The sequence below is a fragment of the Orcinus orca genome, chromosome 2, assembly GCF_937001465.1.
Source record: "Orcinus orca chromosome 2, mOrcOrc1.1, whole genome shotgun sequence".
Lineage (NCBI taxonomy): Eukaryota > Metazoa > Chordata > Mammalia > Artiodactyla > Delphinidae > Orcinus > Orcinus orca.
In genome coordinates, this window is record NC_064560.1 from 35540030 (window position 1) to 35560374 (window position 20345).

Below are 20345 nucleotides of genomic sequence, written 5' to 3' on the forward strand. Positions count from 1 at the left end.
TGGAGAACTGGGAGCCTTGTTATGCTGATGGGTGGGACGTAAATTGCCAACAGCCACTCTGGAGAAGTGTATGGTGTTTCCTGAAACATCCAAAAAACAAAGCAACAGAGCCTAGGGCACTTCCACTTATGGTCCTATAGCTTAGGGAAATTAAAATCAAAAAGACACAGCCACCCCAAAGTTTGGGACGGCTGTGTTTACAAGAACCTCCTTTACGGTACAAGTTCAATATCGCAGAAATCGAAAAATGGATAAAGACGTTGTGGTACTTACGTACAATGCAATATCACTCAGCAATGAAATCTATGTCATCAGGCCCCAGCAGCATAATGAGTGGATTCAGGTATGATGATTCTAAGTGAAATAAGTCACACAGAAAAAGAAACATCATAAGATATCACTAATACACGGAATGTAAACTTGGCTACACAGGAACTGAATTACAAAACAGAACAGGGTCTCAAATGTAAAAAACCAACTTATGCTTGCTTAAGGGGAAAGGTGAGTTGGGGTGCTGCATAAAACCAGAGATTGAAATTAGCACAGATACCATTCCATAAGCCAAATATGTAATAGAAAAGAGCTACTCCTTGCTCAACGAAGTGGACTCAACACCCCATATTAAACGCCTAAGAATATACCACACTAGTAAGAATCTTAAAACCTATGGATTTATATGTCTCCGAAAGAGAATCAAGCGTGTGGACAGCGGCATAAACGCAGCAGTGATAGGATTGGTGAGGTTCAGTGAGCAAATGCAGACCCTTTGAAGTCATATTGCATGGTACCCATTCCATGGGTCTCAACTCTCCAGGTTTAAGGGATTCTTCCTTCAGCTAAAACATGCATGTGGAACCCAGAGTATGATCCACCGTGTGATCGGGAAATGTGTTCAAATGTGTCTCAGTTTTCGTCCCCTGGTACTCGGGTGCAACATTCCAGACGCTTTACTAACACTCTTCCCACTTGGAGAGTCAGTGCCTTTAACCTCCTGTTTGGCCCAGTTTGCAATTTCTGCGGAAAATGAACAGGAATTGGGAGAACAAATGAGAGACTAGCTGGAGGTGTCTGGACGGGCAAATTTAACTCTCATTTCCCACCAGGAAGAGGAATTAACCAAAGGCTCAGCATGCCATGCCGGAACCACCCTAGGGCCTGAAGCAATCTTGCGGTGTTGCGGCCAGCTCACAAGAAAACAAGTTGAAGAAAGGAGCTCAGGGACACTGTAATTCACAAACCTGCAGAGTTATAAATGACAGCTATCGTCCAAAAATATATTGAAGTAAGGCTGCCAAGAGGACTAGAAAGCGGGGCAGAATTGCAGGAAACCGATTTCAGGAGGTAGACTGGAATTGGATGTGAAGCATAGGAGAAGAGGCAGAACGTCCACAATGATGCACTTGGCCAAAAAGGGCGTATGCGTTTTTTCCAGAATATACTCAGGAAAAAACGCATACGCCCTTTTTGGCCAACCAAGCAAGCTTGCAAAGGAAATCTGCACTACAATGAAGTCTCACTGCCCCCTGGTCAAAAGGGCCATCTGAAAAAAGTGTAAAATCCAGAAAGGCAGGACAGGACATGGAGAACTGGGAGCCTTGTCATGCTGATGGGCGGGATGTAAATTGCCAACAGCCACTCTGGAGAAGTGTATGGTGTTTCCTGAAACATCTACAAAACAAAGCAACAGAGCCTAGGGCACTTCAACTTATGGTCCTATAGCTTAGGGAAATTAAAATGAAAAAGACACAGCCACCCCAAAGTTTGGGACGGCTGTGTTTACAAGAACCTCGTTTACGGTACAAGTTCAATATCGCAGAAAGTGAAAAATGGATAAAGAAGTTGTGGTACTTACCTACAATGCAATATCACTCAGCAATGAAATCTATGTCATCAGGCCCGTAGCAGCATAATGAGTGGATTCAAGTACGATGATTCTAAATGAAATAAGTCACACAGAAAAAGAAACATCATACGATATCACTACTACACGGAATGTAAACTTGGCTACACAGGATCTGAATTACAAAACAGAACAGGGTCTCAAATGTAGAACACCAACTTATGCTTGCTTAAGGGGAAAGGTGAGTTGGAGTGCTGCATAAAACCAGAGATTGAAATTAGCACAGATTCCGTTCCATAAGCCAAATATGCAATAGACAAGAGCTACTCCTTGCTCAACGAAGTGGACTCAACACCCCATATTAAACGCCTAAGAATATACCTGACTAGTAAGAATTTTAAAACCTATAGATTTATATGTCTCCGAAAGACAATCAAGCGTGTGTACAGTGGCATAAACGCAGCAGTGATAGGATTGGTGAGGTTCGGTGAGCAAATGCAGACCATTTGAAGTCATATTGTATGGTACCCATTCCATGGGTCTCAACTCTCCAGGTTTAAGTATTCTTCTTTCAGCTAAAACATGCATGTGGAACCCAGAGTATGATCCACCGTGTGATCGGGAGACGTGTTCAAATGTGTCTCAGTTTTCGTCCCCTGGTACTCGGGTGCAACATTCCAAACGCTTTACTAACACTCTCCCCACTTGGAGAGTCAGTGCCTTTAAACTCCTGTTTGGCCCAGTTTGCAATTTCTGCGGAAATTGAACAGGAATAGGGAGAACCAATGAGAGACTAGCTGGAGGTGTCTGGACGGGCAAATTTAACTCTCATTTCCCACCAGGAAGAGGAATTAACCAAAGGCTCAGCGTGCCATGCCGAAACCACACTAGGGCCTGAAGCAATCCTGCGGTTTTTTCGGCCAGCTCACAAGAAATCGAGTTGAAGAAAGGAGCTCAGGGGCACTGTAATTCACAAACATGTAGAGTTATAAATGACAGCTATCGTCCAAAAATATATTGAAGTAAGGCTGCCAAGAGGACTTGAAAGCGGGGCAGAATTGCAGGAAACCGATTTCAGGAGGTAGACTGGAATTGCATGTAAAGCATAGGAAAAGAGGCAGAACGTCCATAATGATACACTTGGTCAAAAAGTGCATATGCGTTTTTACTTGAATATATTCAGGAAAAAACGAATACGCACTTTTTGGCCAGCCAAGCAAGCTTGCAAAGGAAATCTGCACTACAATGAAGTCTCACTGCCCCCCGGTCAAAAGGGCCATCTGAAAAACTTGTAAAATCCAGAAAGGCAGGACAGGCCATGGAGAACTGGGAGCCTTGTTATGCTGATGGGAGGGATGTAAATTGCCAACAGCCACTCTGGAGAAGTGTATGGTGTTTCCTGAAACATCTACAAAACAAAGCAACAGAGCCTAGGGCACTTCCACTTATGGTCCTATAGCTTAGGGAAATTAAATCAAAAAGATACAGCCAGCCCAAAGTTAGGGACGGCTCTGTTAACAAGAACCTCGTTTACGGTACAAGTTCAATATCTCAGAAAGTGAAAAATGGATAAAGAAGTTGTTGTACTTACCTACAATGCAACATCACTGAGCAATGAAATCTATGTCATCAGGCCCGTAGCAGCACAATGAGTGCATTCAAGTACGATGATTCTAAGTGAAATAAGTCACACAGAAAAAGAAACATCATAAGATATCACTACTACACGGAATGTAAACTTGGCTACACAGGAACTGAATTACAAAACAGAACAGGGTCTCAAATGTAGAAAACCAACTTATGCTTGCTTAAGGGGAAAGGTGAGTTGGGGTGCTGCATAAAACCAGAGATTGAAATTAGCACAGATACCGTTCCCTAAGCCAAATATGTAATAGACAAGAGCTACTCCTTGCTCAACAAAGTGGACTCAACACCCCATATTAAACGCCTAAGAATATACCTGACTAGTAAGAATCTTAAAACCTATGGATTTATATGTCTCTGAAAGAGAATCAAGCGTGTGTACAGCGGCATAAACGCAGCAGTGATAGGATTGGTGAGGTACGGTGAACAAATGCAGACCCTTTGAAATCATATTGCATGGTACCCATTCCATGGGTCTCAACTCTCCAGGTTTAAGTATTCTTCCTTCACGTAAAACATGCATGTGGAACCCAGAGTATGATCCACCGTGTGATCGGGAAACGTGTTCAAATGTGTCTCAGTTTTTGTCCCCTGGTACTCGGGTGCAACATTCCGGCGCTTTACTAACTCTCTCCCCACTTGGAGAGTCAGGGCCTTTAACCTCCTGTTTGGCCCAGTTTGCATTATCGGCGGAAAAAGAACAGGAATATGGAGAACCAATCAGAGACTAGCTGGAGATGTCTGGACGGGCAAATTTAACTCTCATTTCCCACCAGGAAGAGGAATTAACCAAAGGCTCAGCCTGCCATGCCGGAACCGCACTAGAGCCTGAAGCAATCCTGCAGTGTTACGGCCAGCTCACAAGAAAGCGAGTTGAAGAAAGGAGCTCAGGGGCACTGTAATTCACAAACCTGCAGAGTTATAAATGACAGGTATCGTCCAAAAATATATTGAAGTAAGGCTGCCAAGAGGACTTGAAAGCGGGGCACAATTGCAGGAAACCGATTTCAGGAGGTAGACTGGAATTGCATGTAAAGCATAGGAAAAGAGGCAGAACGTCCACAATGATGCACTTGGCCAAAAAGTGCGTATGCGTTTTTTCCTGAATATATTCAGCAAAAAACGCATACGCACATTTTGGCCAACCAAGCAAGCTTGCAAAGGAAATCTGCACTACAATGAAGTCTCACTGCCCTCCTGGTCAAAAGGGCAATCTGAAAAAAGTGTAAAATCCAGAAAGGCAGGACAGGCCATGGAGAACTGGGAGCCTTGTTATGCTGATGGGTGGGACGTAAATTGCCAACAGCCACTCTGGAGAAGTGTATGGTGTTTCCTGAAACATCCAAAAAACAAAGCAACAGAGCCTAGGGCACTTCCACTTATGGTCCTATAGCTTAGGGAAATTAAAATCAAAAAGACACAGCCACCCCAAAGTTTGGGACGGCTGTGTTTACAAGAACCTCCTTTACGGTACAAGTTCAATATCGCAGAAATCGAAAAATGGATAAAGACGTTGTGGTACTTACGTACAATGCAATATCACTCAGCAATGAAATCTATGTCATCAGGCCCCAGCAGCATAATGAGTGGATTCAGGTTTGATGATTCTAAGTGAAATAAGTCACACAGAAAAAGAAACATCATAAGATATCACTAATACACGGAATGTAAACTTGGCTACACAGGAACTGAATTACAAAACAGAACAGGGTCTCAAATGTAAAAAACCAACTTATGCTTGCTTAAGGGGAAAGGTGAGTTGGGGTGCTGCATAAAACCAGAGATTGAAATTAGCACAGATACCATTCCATAATCCAAATATGTAATAGAAAAGAGCTACTCCTTGCTCAACGAAGTGGACTCAACACCCCATATTAAACGCCTAAGAATATACCACACTAGTAAGAATCTTAAAACCTATGGATTTATATGTCTCCGAAAGAGAAACAAGCGTGTGGACAGCGGCATAAACGCAGCAGTGATAGGATTGGTGAGGTTCAGTGAGCAAATGCAGACCCTTTGAAGTCATATTGCATGGTACCCATTCCATGGGTCTCAACTCTCCAGGTTTAAGGGATTCTTCCTTCAGCTAAAACATGCATGTGGAACCCAGAGTATGATCCACCATGTGATCGGGAAATGTGTTCAAATGTGTCTCAGTTTTCGTCCCCTGGTACTCGGGTGCAACATTCCAGACGCTTTACTAACACTCTTCCCACTTGGAGAGTCAGTGCCTTTAACCTCCTGTTTGGCCCAGTTTGCAATTTCTGCGGAAAATGAACAGGAATTGGGAGAACAAATGAGAGACTAGCTGGAGGTGTCTGGACGGGCAAATTTAACTCTCATTTCCCACCAGGAAGAGGAATTAACCAAAGGCTCAGCATGCCATGCCGGAACCACCCTAGGGCCTGAAGCAATCTTGCGGTGTTGCGGCCAGCTCACAAGAAAGCAAGTTGAAGAAAGGAGCTCAGGGACACTGTAATTCACAAACCTGCAGAGTTATAAATGACAGCTATCGTCCAAAAATATATTGAAGTAAGGCTGCCAAGAGGACTAGAAAGCGGGGCAGAATTGCAGGAAACCGATTTCAGGAGGTAGACTGGAATTGGATGTGAAGCATAGGAGAAGAGGCAGAACGTCCACAATGATGCACTTGGCCAAAAAGGGCGTATGCGTTTTTTCCAGAATATACTCAGGAAAAAACGCATACGCCCTTTTTGGCCAACCAAGCAAGCTTGCAAAGGAAATCTGCACTACAATGAAGTCTCACTGCCCCCTGGTCAAAAGGGCCATCTGAAAAAAGTGTAAAATCCAGAAAGGCAGGACAGGACATGGAGAACTGGGAGCCTTGTCATGCTGATGGGCGGGATGTAAATTGCCAACAGCCACTCTGGAGAAGTGTATGGTGTTTCCTGAAACATCTACAAAACAAAGCAACAGAGCCTAGGGCACTTCAACTTATGGTCCTATAGCTTAGGGAAATTAAAATGAAAAAGACACAGCCACCCCAAAGTTTGGGACGGCTGTGTTTACAAGAACCTCGTTTACGGTACAAGTTCAATATCGCAGAAAGTGAAAAATGGATAAAGAAGTTGTGGTACTTACCTACAATGCAATATCACTCAGCAATGAAATCTATGTCATCAGGCCCGTAGCAGCATAATGAGTGGATTCAAGTACGATGATTCTAAATGAAATAAGTCACACAGAAAAAGAAACATCATACGATATCACTACTACACGGAATGTAAACTTGGCTACACAGGATCTGAATTACAAAACAGAACAGGGTCTCAAATGTAGAACACCAACTTATGCTTGCTTAAGGGGAAAGGTGAGTTGGAGTGCTGCATAAAACCAGAGATTGAAATTAGCACAGATTCCGTTCCATAAGCCAAATATGCAATAGACAAGAGCTACTCCTTGCTCAACGAAGTGGACTCAACACCCCATATTAAACGCCTAAGAATATACCTGACTAGTAAGAATTTTAAAACCTATGGATTTATATGTCTCCGAAAGACAATCAAGCGTGTGTACAGTGGCATAAACGCAGCAGTGATAGGATTGGTGAGGTTCGGTGAGCAAATGCAGACCCTTTGAAGTCATATCGCATGGTACCCATTCCATGGGTCTCAACTCTCCAGGTTTAAGTATTCTTCTTTCAGCTAAAACATGCATGTGGAACCCAGAGTATGATCCACCGTGTGATCGGGAGACGTGTTCAAATGTGTCTCAGTTTTCGTCCCCTGGTACTCGGGTGCAACATTCCAGACACTTTACTAACACTCTCCCCACTTGGAGAGTCAGTGCCTTTAAACTCCTGTTTGGCCCAGTTTGCAATTTCTGCGGAAATTGAACAGGAATAGGGAGAACCAATGAGAGACTAGCTGGAGGTGTCTGGACGGGCAAATTTAACTCTCATTTCCCACCAGGAAGAGGAATTAACCAAAGGCTCAGCGTGCCATGCCGAAACCACACTAGGGCCTGAAGCAATCCTGCGGTTTTTTCGGCCAGCTCACAAGAAATCGAGTTGAAGAAAGGAGCTCAGGGGCACTGTAATTCACAAACCTGTAGAGTTATAAATGACAGCTATCGTCCAAAAATATATTGAAATAAGGCTGCCAAGAGGACTTGAAAGCGGGGCAGAATTGCAGGAAACCGATTTCAGGAGGTAGACTGGAATTGCATGTAAAGCATAGGAAAAGAGGCAGAACGTCCATAATGATGCACTTGGTCAAAAAGTGCATATGCGTTTTTTCTTGAATATATTCAGGAAAAAACGAATACGCACTTTTTGGCCAGCCAAGCAAGCTTGCAAAGGAAATCTGCACTACAATGAAGTCTCACTGCCCCCCGGTCAAAAGGGCCATCTGAAAAACGTGTAAAATCCAGAAAGGCAGGACAGGCCATGGAGAACTGGGAGCCTTGTTATGCTGATGGGAGGGATGTAAATTGCCAACAGCCACTCTGGAGAAGTGTATGGTGTTTCCTGAAACATCTGAAAAACAAAGCAACAGAGCCTAGGGCACTTCCACTTATGGTCCTATAGCTTAGGGAAATTAAAATCAAAGAGACACAGCCACACCAAAGTTTGGGACGGCTCTGTTTACAAGAACCTCATTTTCAGTACAATTTCAATATCACAGAAAGCGAAAAATGGATAAAGAAGTTGTGGTACTTACGTACAATGCAATATCACTCAGCAATGAAATCTATGTCATCAGGCCCGTAGCAGCATAATGAGTGGATTCAGGTACGATGATTCTAAGTGAAATAAGTCACAGACAAAAAGAAACATCATAAGATATCACTACTACACGGAATGTAAACTTGGCTACACAGGAACTGAATTACAAAACAGAACAGGGTCTCAAATGTAGAAAACCAACTTATGCTTGCTTAAGGGGAAAGGTGAGTTGGGGTGCTGCATAAAACCAGAGATTGAAATTAGCACAGATACCGTTCCATAAGTCAAATATGTAATAGACAAGAGCTACTCCTTGCTCAACGAAGTGGACTCAACACCCCATATTAATCGCCTAAGAATATACCTGACTGGTAAGAATCTTAATACCTATGGATTTATATGTCTCCGAAAGAGAATCAAGCGTGTGTACAGCAGCATAAATGCAGAAGTGATAGGACTGGTGAGGTTCGGTGAGCAATTGCAGAGCCTTTGAAGTCATATTGCATGGTAACCATTCCATGGGTCTCAACTCTCCAGGTTTAAGGGATTCTTCCTTCAGCTAAACCATGCATGTGGAACCCAGAGTATGATCCAACGTGTGATCGGGAAACGTGTTCAAATGTGTCTCAGTTTTCGTCACCTGGTACTCGGGTGCAACATTCCAGACGCTTTACTAACACTCTCCCCACTTGGAGAGTCAGTGCCTTTAACCTCCTGTTTGGCCCAGTTTGCAATTTCTGCGGAAAATGAATAGGAATAGGGAGAACCCATGAGAGACTAGCTGGAGGTGTCTGGACGGGCAAAGTTAACTATCATTTCCCATGAGGAAGAGGAATTAACCAAAGGCTCAGCGTGCCATGCTGGAACCACACTAGGGCCTGAAGCAATCCTGCAGTGCTGCGGGCAGATCACAAGAAAGCGAGTTGAAGAAAGGAGCTCAGGGGCACTGTCATTCACAAACCTGCAGAGTTATCAATGAAAGCTATCGTCCAAAAATATATTGAAGTAAGGCTGCCAAGAGGACTTGAAAGCGGGGCAGAATTGAGGAAACTGATTTCAGGAGTTAGACTGGAATTGCATGTAAAGCATAGGAAAAGAGGCAGAACGTCCACAATGATGCACTTGGCCAAAAAGGGCATATGCGTTTTTTCCTGAATATATTCAGGAAAAAACGCATATGCCCTTTTTGGCCAACCAAGCAAGCTTGCAAAGGAAATCTGCACTACAATGAAGTCTCACTGCCCCCCGGTCAAAAGGGCCATCTGAAAAAAGTGTAAAATCCAGAAAGGCAGGACAGGCCATGCAGAACTGGGAGCCTTGTTATGCTGATGGGCGGGATGAAAATTGCCAACAGCCACTCTGGAGAAGTGTATGGTGTTTCCTGAAACATCCAAAAAACAAAGCAACAGAGCCTAGGGCACTTCCACTTATGGTCCTATAGCTTAGGGAAATTAAAATCAAAGAGACACAGCCACCCCAAATTTTGGGACGGTTCTGTTTACAAGAACCTCCTTTACGGTACAATTTCAATATCACAGAAAGCGAAAAATGGATAAAGAAGTTGTGGTACTTACGTACAATGCAATATCACTCAGCAATGAAATCTATGTCATCAGGCCCGTAGCAGCATAATGAGTGGATTCAGGTACGATGATTCTAAGTGAAATAACTCACACAGAAAAAGAAACATCATAAGATATCACTACTACACGGAATGTAAACTTGGCTACACAGGAACTGATTTACAAAACAGAACAGGGTCTCAAATGTAGAACACCAACTTATGCTTGCTTAAGGGGAAAGGTGAGTTGGGGTGCTGCATAAAACCAGAGATTGAAATTAGCACAGATACCATTCCATAAGCCAAATATGTAATAGACAAGAGCTACTCCTTGCTCAACGAAGTGGACTCAACACCCCATATTAAACGCCTAAGAATATACCTGACTGGTAAGAATCTTAATACCCATGGATTTATATGTCTCCGAAAGAGAATCAAGCGTGTGTACAGCAGCATAAACGCAGCAGTGATAGGATTGGTGAGGTTCGGTGAGCAAATGCAGACCCTTTGAAGTCATATCGCATGGTACCCATTCCATGGGTCTCAACTCTCCAGGTTTAAGGGATTCTTCCTTCAGCTAAAACATGCATGTGGAACCCGGAGTATGATCCACCGTGTGATCGGGAAACGTGTTCAAATGTGTCTCAGTTTTCGTCCCCTGGTACTCGGCTGCAACATTCCAGACGCTTTACTAACACTCTCCCCACTTGGACAGTCAGTGCCTTTAACCTCCTGTTTGGCCTAGTTTGCAATTTCTGCAGAAAATGAACAGGAATAGGGAGAACCCATGAGAGACTAGATGGAGGTGTCTGGACGGGCAAATTTAACTCTCATTTCCCACCAGGAAGAGGAATTAACCAAAGGCTCAGCGTGCCATGCCCGAACCACACTAGGGCCTGAAGCAATCCTGCGGTGTTGCGGCCAGCTCACAAGAAAGCGAGTTGAAGAAAGGAGCTCAGGGGCACAGTAATTCACAAACCTACAGAGTTATAAATGACAGCTATCGTCCAAAAATATATTCAAGTAAGGCTGCCAAGAGGACTTGAAAGCGGGGCAGAATTGCAGGAAACCGATTTCAGGAGGTAGACTGGAATTGCATGTAAAGCATAGGAAAAGAGGCAGAACGTCCACAATGATGCACTTGGCCAAAAAGTGCATATGCGTTTTTTCCTGAATATATTCAGGAAAAAACGCATATGCCCTTTTTGGCCAACCAAGCAAGCTTACAAAGGAAATCTGCACTACAATGAAGTCTCACTGCCCACCGGTCTAAAGGGCCATCTGAAAAATGTGTAAAATCTAGAAATGCAGGACAGGCCATGGAGAAATGGGAGCCTTGTTATGCTGATGGGCGGGATGTAAATTGCCAACAGCCACTCTGGAGAAGTGTATAGTGTTTCATGAAACATCTAAAAAACAAAGCAACAGAGCCTAGGGCACTTCCACTTATGGTCCTATAGTTTAGGGAATTTAAAGTAAAAAAGACACAGCCACCCCAAAATTTGGGACGGCTCTGTTTACAAGAACCTCCTTTACGGTACAAGTTCAATATCACAGAAAGTGAAAAATGGATAAAGAAGTTGTGGTATTTACGTACAATGCAATATCACTCAGCAATGAAATCTATGTCATCAGGCCCGTAGCAGCATAATGAGTGGATTCAGGTACGATGATTCTAAGTGACATAAGTCACACAGAAAAAGAAACATCATAAGATATCAGTACTACACGGAATGTAAACTTGGCATCACAGGAACTGAAATACAAAACAGAACAGGGTCTCAAATGTAGAAAACCAACTTACGCTTGCTTAAGGGGAAAGGTGAGTTGGGGTGCTGCATAAAACCAGAGATTGAAATTAGCACAGTTACCGTTCCATAAGCCAAATATGTAATAGACAAGAGCTACTCCTTGCTCAACGAAGTGGACTAAACACCCCATATTAAACGCCTAAGAATATACCTGACTAGTAAGAATCTTAAAAGCTATGGATTTATATGTCTCTGAAAGAGAATCAAGCGTGTGTACAGCGGCATAAACGCAGGAGTGATAGGATTGGTGAGGTTCAGTGAGCAAATGCAAAGCCATGAAGTCATATTGCATGGTACTCATTCCATGGGTCTCAACTCTCCAGGTTTAAGTATTCTTCCTTTAGCTAAAACATGCATGTGGAACCCAGAGTATAATCTACCGTGTTATCGGGAAACGTGTTCAAATGTGTCTCAGTTTTCGTCCCCTGGTACTCGGGTGCAACATTCCAGACGCTTTACTAACACTCTCCCCACTTGGAGAGTCAGTGCCTTTAACCTCCTGTTTGGCCCAGTTTGCAATTTCTGCAGAAAATGAACAGTAATAGGGAGAACCAATGAGAGACTAGCTGGAGGTGTCTGAGCGGGCAAATTTAACTCTCATATTCCACCAGGAAGAGGAATTAACCAAAGGCTCAGCGTGCCATGCCGGAACCACACTAGGGCCTGAAGCAATCCTGCGGTGTTGCGGCAAGCTCACAAGAAAGCGAGTTGAAGAAAGGAGCTCAGGGGCACTGTCATTCACAAACCTGCAGAGTTATAAATGACAGCTTTCGTCCAAAAATATATTGAAGTAAGGCTGCCAAGAGGACTTGAAAGCGGGGCAGAATTGCAGGAAACCGATTTCAGGAGGTAGACTGGAATTGCATGTAAAGCATAGGAAAAGAGGCAGAACGTCCACAATGATGCACTTGGCTAAAAAGAGTGTATGCGTTTTTTCCTGAATATATTCAGGAAAAAACGCATACGCCCTTTTTGGCCACCCAAGCAAGCTTGCAAAGGAAATCTGCACTACAATGAAGTCTCACTGCCCACCTGTCAAAAGGGCCACCTGAAAAAAGTGTACAATCCAGAAAGGCAGGACAGGCCATGGAGAACTGGGAGCCTTGTTATGCTGATGGGCGGGATGTAAATTGCCAACAGCCACTCTGGAGAAGTGTATGGTGTTTCCTGAAACATCTAAAAAACAAAGCAACAGAGCCTAGGGCACTTCCACTTATGGTCCTATAGCTTAGGGAAATTAAAGTAAAAAAGACACAGCCACCCCAAAGTTTGGGACGGCTGTGTTTACAAGAACCTCCTTTACGGTACAAGTTCAATATCGCAGAAATCGAAAAATGGATAAAGACGTTGTGGTACTTACGTACAATGCAATATCACTCAGCAATGAAATCTATGTCATCAGGCCCCAGCAGCATAATGAGTGGATTCAGGTATGATGATTCTAAGTGAAATAAGTCACACAGAAAAAGAAACATCATAAGATATCACTAATACACGGAATGTAAACTTGGCTACATAGGAACTGAATTACAAAACAGAACAGGGTCTCAAATGTAAAAAACCAACTTATGCTTGCTTAAGGGGAAAGGTGAGTTGGGGTGCTGCATAAAACCAGAGATTGAAATTAGCACAGATACCATTCCATAATCCAAATATGTAATAGAAAAGAGCTACTCCTTGCTCAACGAAGTGGACTCAACACCCCATATTAAACGCCTAAGAATATACCACACTAGTAAGAATCTTAAAACCTATGGATTTATATGTCTCCGAAAGAGAAACAAGCGTGTGGACAGCGGCATAAACGCAGCAGTGATAGGATTGGTGAGGTTCAGTGAGCAAATGCAGACCCTTTGAAGTCATATTGCATGGTACCCATTCCATGGGTCTCAACTCTCCAGGTTTAAGGGATTCTTCCTTCAGCTAAAACATGCATGTGGAACCCAGAGTATGATCCACCGTGTGATCGGGAAATGTGTTCAAATGTGTCTCAGTTTTCATCCCCTGGTACTCGGGTGCAACATTCCAGACGCTTTACTAACACTCTTCCCACTTGGAGAGTCAGTGCCTTTAACCTCCTGTTTGGCCCAGTTTGCAATTTCTGCGGAAAATGAACAGGAATTGGGAGAACAAATGAGAGACTAGCTGGAGGTGTCTGGACGGGCAAATTTAACTCTCATTTCCCACCAGGAAGAGGAATTAACCAAAGGCTCAGCATGCCATGCCGGAACCACCCTAGGGCCTGAAGCAATCTTGCGGTGTTGCGGCCAGCTCACAAGAAAGCGAGTTGAAGAAAGGAGCTCAGGGACACTGTAATTCACAAACCTGCAGAGTTATAAATGACAGCTATCGTCCAAAAATATATTGAAGTAAGGCTGCCAAGAGGACTAGAAAGCGGGGCAGAATTGCAGGAAACCGATTTCAGGAGGTAGACTGGAATTGGATGTGAAGCATAGGAGAAGAGGCAGAACGTCCACAATGATGCACTTGGCCAAAAAGGGCGTATGCGTTTTTTCCAGAATATACTCAGGAAAAAACGCATACGCCCTTTTTGGCCAACCAAGCAAGCTTGCAAAGGAAATCTGCACTACAATGAAGTCTCACTGCCCCCTGGTCAAAAGGGCCATCTGAAAAAAGTGTAAAATCCAGAAAGGCAGGACAGGACATGGAGAACTGGGAGCCTTGTCATGCTGATGGGCGGGATGTAAATTGCCAACAGCCACTCTGGAGAAGTGTATGGTGTTTCCTGAAACATCTACAAAACAAAGCAACAGAGCCTAGGGCACTTCAACTTATGGTCCTATAGCTTAGGGAAATTAAAATGAAAAAGACACAGCCACCCCAAAGTTTGGGACGGCTGTGTTTACAAGAACCTCGTTTACGGTACAAGTTCAATATCGCAGAAAGTGAAAAATGGATAAAGAAGTTGTGGTACTTACCTACAATGCAATATCACTCAGCAATGAAATCTATGTCATCAGGCCCGTAGCAGCATAATGAGTGGATTCAAGTACGATGATTCTAAATGAAATAAGTCACACAGAAAAAGAAACATCATACGATATCACTACTACACGGAATGTAAACTTGGCTACACAGGATCTGAATTACAAAACAGAACAGGGTCTCAAATGTAGAACACCAACTTATGCTTGCTTAAGGGGAAAGGTGAGTTGGAGTGCTGCATAAAACCAGAGATTGAAATTAGCACAGATTCCGTTCCATAAGCCAAATATGCAATAGACAAGAGCTACTCCTTGCTCAACGAAGTGGACTCAACACCCCATATTAAACGCCTAAGAATATACCTGACTAGTAAGAATTTTAAAACCTATGGATTTATATGTCTCCGAAAGACAATCAAGCGTGTGTACAGTGGCATAAACGCAGCAGTGATAGGATTGGTGAGGTTCGGTGAGCAAATGCAGACCCTTTGAAGTCATATTGTATGGTACCCATTCCATGGGTCTCAACTCTCCAGGTTTAAGTATTCTTCTTTCAGCTAAAACATGCATGTGGAACCCAGAGTATGATCCACCGTGTGATCGGGAGACGTGTTCAAATGTGTCTCAGTTTTCGTCCCCTGGTACTCGGGTGCAACATTCCAGACGCTTTACTAACACTCTCCCCACTTGGAGAGTCAGTGCCTTTAAACTCCTGTTTGGCCCAGTTTGCAATTTCTGCGGAAATTGAACAGGAATAGGGAGAACCAATGAGAGACTAGCTGGAGGTGTCTGGACGGGCAAATTTAACTCTCATTTCCCACCAGGAAGAGGAATTAACCAAAGGCTCAGCGTGCCATGCCGAAACCACACTAGGGCCTGAAGCAATCCTGCGGTTTTTTCGACCAGCTCACAAGAAATCGAGTTGAAGAAAGGAGCTCAGGGGCACTGTAATTCACAAACCTGTAGAGTTATAAATGACAGCTATCGTCCAAAAATATATTGAAGTAAGGCTGCCAAGAGGACTTGAAAGCGGGGCAGAATTGCAGGAAACCGATTTCAGGAGGTAGACTGGAATTGCATGTAAAGCATAGGAAAAGAGGCAGAACGTCCATAATGATGCACTTGGTCAAAAAGTGCATATGCGTTTTTTCTTGAATATATTCAGGAAAAAACGAATACGCACTTTTTGGCCAGCCAAGCAAGCTTGCAAAGGAAATCTGCACTACAATGAAGTCTCACTGCCCCCCGGTCAAAAGGGCCATCTGAAAAACGTGTAAAATCCAGAAAGGCAGGACAGGCCATGGAGAACTGGGAGCCTTGTTATGCTGATGGGAGGGATGTAAATTGCCAACAGCCACACTGGAGAAGTGTATGGTGTTTCCTGAAACATCTGAAAAACAAAGCAACAGAGCCTAGGGCACTTCCACTTATGGTCCTATAGCTTAGGGAAATTAAAATCAAAGAGACACAGCCACACCAAAGTTTGGGACGGCTCTGTTTACAAGAACCTCATTTTCAGTACAATTTCAATATCACAGAAAGCGAAAAATGGATAAAGAAGTTGTGGTACTTACGTACAATGCAATATCACTCAGCAATGAAATCTATGTCATCAGGCCCGTAGCAGCATAATGAGTGGATTCAGGTACGATGATTCTAAGTGAAATAAGTCACAGACAAAAAGAAACATCATAAGATATCACTACTACACGGAATGTAAACTTGGCTACACAGGAACTGAATTACAAAACAGAACAGGGTCTCAAATGTAGAAAACCAACTTATGCTTGCTTAAGGGGAAAGGTGAGTTGGGGTGCTGCATAAAACCAGAGATTGAAATTAGCACAGATACCGTTCCATAAGTCAAATATGTAATAGACAAGAGCTACTCCTTGCTCAACGAAGTGGACTCAACACCCCATATTAATCGCCTAAGAATATACCTGACTGGTAAGAATCTTAATACCTATGGATTTATATGTCTCCGAAAGAGAATCAAGCGTGTGTACAGCAGCATAAATGCAGAAGTGATAGGACTGGTGAGGTTCGGTGAGCAATTGCAGAGCCTTTGAAGTCATATTGCATGGTAACCATTCCATGGGTCTCAACTCTCCAGGTTTAAGGGATTCTTCCTTCAGCTAAACCATGCATGTGGAACCCAGAGTATGATCCAACGTGTGATCGGGAAACGTGTTCAAATGTGTCTCAGTTTTCGTCACCTGGTACTCGGGTGCAACATTCCAGACGCTTTACTAACACTCTCCCCACTTGGAGAGTCAGTGCCTTTAACCTCCTGTTTGGCCCAGTTTGCAATTTCTGCGGAAAATGAATAGGAATAGGGAGAACCCATGAGAGACTAGCTGGAGGTGTCTGGACGGGCAAAGTTAACTATCATTTCCCATGAGGAAGAGGAATTAACCAAAGGCTCAGCGTGCCATGCTGGAACCACACTAGGGCCTGAAGCAATCCTGCAGTGCTGCGGGCAGATCACAAGAAAGCGAGTTGAAGAAAGGAGCTCAGGGGCACTGTCATTCACAAACCTGCAGAGTTATCAATGAAAGCTATCGTCCAAAAATATATTGAAGTAAGGCTGCCAAGAGGACTTGAAAGCGGGGCAGAATTGAGGAAACTGATTTCAGGAGTTAGACTGGAATTGCATGTAAAGCATAGGAAAAGAGGCAGAACGTCCACAATGATGCACTTGGCCAAAAAGGGCATATGCGTTTTTTCCTGAATATATTCAGGAAAAAACGCATATGCCCTTTTTGGCCAACCAAGCAAGCTTGCAAAGGAAATCTGCACTACAATGAAGTCTCACTGCCCCCCGGTCAAAAGGGCCATCTGAAAAAAGTGTAAAATCCAGAAAGGCAGGACAGGCCATGCAGAACTGGGAGCCTTGTTATGCTGATGGGCGGGATGAAAATTGCCAACAGCCACTCTGGAGAAGTGTATGGTGTTTCCTGAAACATCCAAAAAACAAAGCAACAGAGCCTAGGGCACTTCCACTTATGGTCCTATAGCTTAGGGAAATTAAAATCAAAGAGACACAGCCACCCCAAATTTTGGGACGGTTCTGTTTACAAGAACCTCCTTTACGGTACAATTTCAATATCACAGAAAGCGAAAAATGGATAAAGAAGTTGTGGTACTTACATAAAATGCAATATCACTCAGCAATGAAATCTATGTCATCAGGCCCGTAGCAGCATAATGAGTGGATTCAGGTACGATGATTCTAAGTGAAATAACTCACACAGAAAAAGAAACATCATAAGATATCACTACTACACGGAATGTAAACTTGGCTACACAGGAACTGATTTACAAAACAGAACAGGGTCTCAAATGTAGAACACCAACTTATGCTTGCTTAAGGGGAAAGGTGAGTTGGGGTGCTGCATAAAACCAGAGATTGAAATTAGCACAGATACCATTCCATAAGCCAAATATGTAATAGACAAGAGCTACTCCTTGCTCAACGAAGTGGACTCAACACCCCATATTAAACGCCTAAGAATATACCTGACTGGTAAGAATCTTAATACCCATGGATTTATATGTCTCCGAAAGAGAATCAAGCGTGTGTACAGCAGCATAAACGCAGCAGTGATAGGATTGGTGAGGTTCGGTGAGCAAATGCAGACCCTTTGAAGTCATATCGCATGGTACCCATTCCATGGGTCTCAACTCTCCAGGTTTAAGGGATTCTTCCTTCAGCTAAAACATGCATGTGGAACCCGGAGTATGATCCACCGTGTGATCGGGAAACGTGTTCAAATGTGTCTCAGTTTTCGTCCCCTGGTACTCGGCTGCAACATTCCAGACGCTTTACTAACACTCTCCCCACTTGGACAGTCAGTGCCTTTAACCTCCTGTTTGGCCTAGTTTGCAATTTCTGCAGAAAATGAACAGGAATAGGGAGAACCCATGAGAGACTAGATGGAGGTGTCTGGACGGGCAAATTTAACTCTCATTTCCCACCAGGAAGAGGAATTAACCAAAGGCTCAGCGTGCCATGCCCGAACCACACTAGGGCCTGAAGCAATCCTGCGGTGTTGCGGCCAGCTCACAAGAAAGCGAGTTGAAGAAAGGAGCTCAGGGGCACAGTAATTCACAAACCTACAGAGTTATAAATGACAGCTATCGTCCAAAAATATATTCAAGTAAGGCTGCCAAGAGGACTTGAAAGCGGGGCAGAATTGCAGGAAACCGATTTCAGGAGGTAGACTGGAATTGCATGTAAAGCATAGGAAAAGAGGCAGAACGTCCACAATGATGCACTTGGCCAAAAAGTGCATATGCGTTTTTTCCTGAATATATTCAGGAAAAAACGCATATGCCCTTTTTGGCCAACCAAGCAAGCTTACAAAGGAAATCTGCACTACAATGAAGTCTCACTGCCCACCGGTCTAAAGGGCCATCTGAAAAATGTGTAAAATCTAGAAATGCAGGACAGGCCATGGAGAAATGGGAGCCTTGTTATGCTGATGGGCGGGATGTAAATTGCCAACAGCCACTCTGGAGAAGTGTATAGTGTTTCATGAAACATCTAAAAAACAAAGCAACAGAGCCTAGGGCACTTCCACTTATGGTCCTATAGTTTAGGGAATTTAAAGTAAAAAAGACACAGCCACCCCAAAATTTGGGACGGCTCTGTTTACAAGAACCTCCTTTACGGTACAAGTTCAATATCACAGAAAGTGAAAAATGGATAAAGAAGTTGTGGTATTTACGTACAATGCAATATCACTCAGCAATGAAATCTATGTCATCAGGCCCGTAGCAGCATAATGAGTGGATTCAGGTACGATGATTCTAAGTGACATAAGTCACACAGAAAAAGAAACATCATAAGATATCAGTACTACACGGAATGTAAACTTGGCATCACAGGAACTGAAATACAAAACAGAACAGGGTCTCAAATGTAGAAAACCAACTTACGCTTGCTTAAGGGGAAAGGTGAGTTGGGGTGCTGCATAAAACCAGAGATTGAAATTAGCACAGTTACCGTTCCATAAGCCAAATATGTAATAGACAAGAGCTACTCCTTGCTCAACGAAGTGGACTAAACACCCCATATTAAACGCCTAAGAATATACCTGACTAGTAAGAATCTTAAAAGCTATGGATTTATATGTCTCTGAAAGAGAATCAAGCGTGTGTACAGCGGCATAAACGCAGGAGTGATAGGATTGGTGAGGTTCAGTGAGCAAATGCAAAGCCATGAAGTCATATTGCATGGTACTCATTCCATGGGTCTCAACTCTCCAGGTTTAAGTATTCTTCCTTTAGCTAAAACATGCATGTGGAACCCAGAGTATAATCTACCGTGTTATCGGGAAACGTGTTCAAATGTGTCTCAGTTTTCGTCCCCTGGTACTCGGGTGCAACATTCCAGACGCTTTACTAACACTCTCCCCACTTGGAGAGTCAGTGCCTTTAACCTCCTGTTTGGCCCAGTTTGCAATTTCTGCAGAAAATGAACAGTAATAGGGAGAACCAATGAGAGACTAGCTGGAGGTGTCTGAGCGGGCAAATTTAACTCTCATATTCCACCAGGAAGAGGAATTAACCAAAGGCTCAGCGTGCCATGCCGGAACCACACTAGGGCCTGAAGCAATCCTGCGGTGTTGCGGCAAGCTCACAAGAAAGCGAGTTGAAGAAAGGAGCTCAGGGGCACTGTCATTCACAAACCTGCAGAGTTATAAATGACAGCTTTCGTCCAAAAATATATTGAAGTAAGGCTGCCAAGAGGACTTGAAAGCGGGGCAGAATTGCAGGAAACCGATTTCAGGAGGTAGACTGGAATTGCATGTAAAGCATAGGAAAAGAGGCAGAACGTCCACAATGA